The sequence below is a fragment of the Dipteris shenzhenensis genome, chromosome 15 (assembly GCF_047967505.1).
Source record: "Dipteris shenzhenensis isolate YYH24624 ecotype China chromosome 15, Dip_SZ_1.0, whole genome shotgun sequence".
NCBI classification, from domain to species: Eukaryota; Viridiplantae; Streptophyta; class Polypodiopsida; order Gleicheniales; family Dipteridaceae; genus Dipteris; species Dipteris shenzhenensis.
The window spans coordinates 29326096-29330670 of record NC_141610.1 but is presented as its reverse complement, the minus strand read 5'-3'; positions in this window follow the sequence as shown (position 1 = coordinate 29330670).

Here is a 4575-nt window from a genome sequence, read left to right as displayed (position 1 = left end):
CCCACCTGATTGGCGGAGAATATGGTAGAATGAAAATATATTTTCCCACATACAAACACCACCACACATTAAGGATGCAATCACATAGTAAACATGATACATTTAGTGGTCTATAGTCTTCCAGTAAATGTATTATGCAATCACCACACTTTTTGTATGCCAAATGTAAGTTCTTTGTACGACAAGAGCTACTATGCTAGTATAACATTGATGCAACTGCTACGTACCTACTACAGAATGTTTTTGGTCATATATGAATGATGAGATATGATACTTTGCATAGGCTTCAATGTTAGTAATATCAACTTCATAATTTTATATCTCTACTGCATATTGATGTATGATATAGCACAATGTGAGTTAACTTGTTTGAGTATGATATAGCATAATGTATGTTCAATTTATCTTTCCTTGTCATATAGCATTGAAATTGTATTAATATCTGATAACACCATGTAGCATACTTGCAATCATTAAGATCCCTACTCTATTGCACAATAGCAAAATGTATGTTTAGTCATTATCTTTTCAAGCTGTTTGGCCATGCTACATAGCACATGTTATTGTGCAATGTACAAAAATCTAGCATGTGGACTATTTTTAGCTTGTGCTATATAGCACTAACATTCTATTTATCTCTAATAAACACCATGTATCATGCTTTATGTACTTGAAATCATTAAGATGTAGCACTTAAATTTCTGTTATATAGTCCCTTCTGTGTGCCTCGTAGCACTAAAATTGTCTTAGGAATTAATTAGATCTCTACTATATAGCACAACGTAGGTGCTATATAGTACTAAAATTGTACTAGGAATCAATTGGGTCTCTACTATATAGCATAATATAGGTGCTATATGGCATAGTTTAATGTGCAACATGTACTAAGCCACAAAATATGGACTAGGAATTAACAAAAGATTCAAATGAAGATAAATCTAGAAAAATAAAAAAGAAAAAGAAAGACAAGAAGTCAAAGGCCAAGGAGAAGGCAAAGAACAAAAAGAAAGAGGATAAGAGCTCAAAAGGAGACTCTAGATTGGAACAAATGATAAAAGAGCAATTGCAAAATATGAGGTTGTCACCGAACAGAGACAAGATTCCTTGTGAGTATTGTGGCAAAGACAATAATCACAAAGACAAGTGTTGGTACAATCCAAACTTCTGAGGGAGGGTACCCCATCAAATTTCAAGTAGCAACCAATGTGGTCCGGTCACCTGCTACAGCAGTCAATCAAATTGGAGTGGGAGGACAAATGCAACAAAGGTTCAATAATATTGCACCAAGAAGGTAGAACAACCAGAACTAGGTAGCTCAACAAAGACCCAACATGAATCGTTGTAATTATTGTGGTGTGGATGGTCATAGGCAAGGTCCACAATGTGAACTTTGGTGTAAGCATAGGGAGGAAAGAGCTTGGAAAGAGGCATTCCAATTGTGCAGTACAATGCAAGAGGAAACCAAAATCCCCGAGCACAACCACCAACAAGAGTTAATATGGTGTTCCTAACGAGCATTGAAGAGTCTAAGGAGACTATGCATCATGACACTAGTCAATTTGCCACAATAGTCCAGACAACCAAACAAGGCAAATCATTCCCTGAAGTGGAATGTGATGGCACAACATTCAAGAAAAATGAGGAGACTACTAAAGCTCAAAAATATGTAGATGCAATGGCAGTAACAATATCAAAGGGAAAACAACCACTCCCAGGTTTGGGAGAATCTCCCAAGAATACAATTAAGCCAATTGATTGGGCTGAATAAGAAGGGATTAGAAGCAACATCTTAGAGAAAATTCTGCAAATCAATGAAACAAAAGAAGCAAGGGAAGTTGAGGTACACAAGAAGGGGAAGGCAATAGCAGATTCGAGGCCAAAAATACAGTTGTGTGACTTCAAGCTGCCGAAAGTGTTACCAAGATCAATGAGAATCCCATTCATGCAAAAGATGATAGAGATACAAATATGTCAAGCCACAAGAGGACAACAGAGCATCCAACTGAGCCAGAACAAGAAAGGCACAGTCAGCCAACTAAAACAAATGTCCCTAAAGTAGAGATCTAAATTCCTATCAAAACCAAACTAGAGAGCAGCAACAATAGACAGCCAACCAATAAATTGTGAGAGGACATGCCTAACTTACATAACAACACTATGGACTTTAAAGAAGACAATGCTTACAAGGCAAAAGGTCATGGTTGGCCTGATGATTTCTTCAAGTTTCTACTACCCTCAAAGGTACAAATTACCTTGGACTAGGTCCTGAATCTCGTACCTGCATTCAAAGAACAATTATTTCAAGGCTTACAAGAAAACCTACCAAAGGCACCTAAAGACATGCTCGAGGAGGATGAAGAAGAAGCTACAAACATAAACACCTCAACTATGGAAGAAGTGGATTTTCGAGTACCCACAATTGATGTGGAATAAAAAAGACAAAGAATCTTATTGATGGAGGATATAGAGTAAACATATTACCTAAAGAATTGTTCAAGAAATCTGTTCTAATGAATTAGCTCCAACACCCTTCCAAGTAAGAATGGCTGACCAAAGAAGGATACAACCACTTGGAATTCTCAGAGGCAAGGAAATCAGCATATAGGGATTCACTTTCATTGTGACATTTGCTATACTCCGGATGGAGGAAAAAGACAGTTCCTACTCCATGCTCCTAGGCAAGCCTTGGCTCAGGGCTGCAAAAGTGAAGCAAGATTGGGGAACTGAGAGGATTACAATCATAAAAGGAAAGAAAAAGTTCAAGAACTCCCTAACAACAACAAAGAGTTCCCCTAGACATATGTAGCCATTAGTGGCAGAAGGAGTCAACATGGTGGCTGAACTAGAAGAAGATGAAGAGGAAATGTTCCTGAGAAGGAACCCATCAGTTATATCTCTATTTGAGGTGGATGTCAAAAGCATTGTGAAGCAATACACCAGTACAGAAGGCCAACCACAAAATTTTGATCCGACTGTGAAAATTTCATAGGCACACAAAATCGGACAGAAGTCGGATACAGATTCTATCACTACACATCATAATGATGAAATTGAGTCAGATAATGAGGATACTGCATTGGATGACAATCACAAAACACGTGTGCAGGCCATCATTAAGGCAGAGCAACATTTGGAAGAACATATGAAAAGAAGTACACGAGTAAAAGAGGATGCTCTAGAGATGGATCTTGGAGACCCTAGTGACCCAAAGATAGTGCTTGTAAGTAGTGGACTTCAAGATCCATTCAATAAACACCTCTGACAATTGTTGATCGAATTCAAAGATGTGTTTGCATGGCATTATATAGATATGAAAGGGGTAGATCCTACATTCTACCAACATAGGATCAACCTAAGGAGGAAGGATGCAACTCTAGTAATCCAACATAGGTACAGGATGAACCCCAATTATGCTTACACCTTTCCGACTAGTTTATGGCTGTGAAGCTGTAGTTCCAATGGAATTTGTTGCAGGAAGCCTAAGAGTGGCTATGGAAAACAGAATTTCCCTAGAAGAATCAATCAATTTTAGACTCCAATAACTATTACAACTAGATGAATAAAGGCTACAGAGTTCCTACATTGCTGACATCATTCAAAAAAGAAGAGCTGCTTGGATCAATAGAAACAAGAAGTCCAAACTATTCAAAAATGTTGATTTAGTATTTATGTTCAACACAAAATTAGGAAAAAGGCCGAGTAAATTCAAACTTGGGAATGGTGGCCCTTTTAGAATTATGGAGGTGTTTGATTAGGGCACCTTCAAGATTGTTGATCACTACAAGTGCTTTCAATCAATTGTATGCTATTTAGAACACTATATGTGCTATATGGCACATTGTAAGTGCTGTAAATCAAAGAGTATTCTATTTAGAACGCTATACGTGGTATTCTATAAATCAAAGAGTATGTGCTATAAATCAAAGAGTATTCTATTTAGAACACTATACGTGGCATGTAGCGCACTGTAGACTATTTAGTCAACTACATGTGCTATATCACACTCCATGTGCTAAGAATCAAAGTTTATGCTATTTATAGATTCGAATGTGCTATATAACACAATTTAGGTCATATAAATCAAAGTGTATGCTATTTAGCAAATTGCATGTGCTATATAGTACATTGTATGTGCTATATAGCACACTATAGGTGCTATAAATCAAAGTGAAAGGTATTTAGAACACTATTTGTGTAATGTAGCACACTATATCTGCTACCTAGCAAAATGTAGGCTATTTAGGAATTTGTCTACTATCTAGCACATTGTATGTGCTAGCATAGTGCTATATAGGACACTATAGGGGCTATATAGCACATTGTACATGTCATATAGCACACTAGCCTACTTAGAAAACTCCGTGCTATATAGCACAATATATGTAATATAAAATTTAAATCAAAGTGTATGCAATTTAGAAAATTGGGTGTGCTATATAGCAAACTTTAGTGTTGGGTAATTTGGAGATTGATTCTACGTTTCACTTATTACACACTCTCAAATCACCAGGAAATAGAAGCACTTGCAAGAAGATTTGACAAAATAGTAGACAGAAAAAACCTTTTATACTAAAG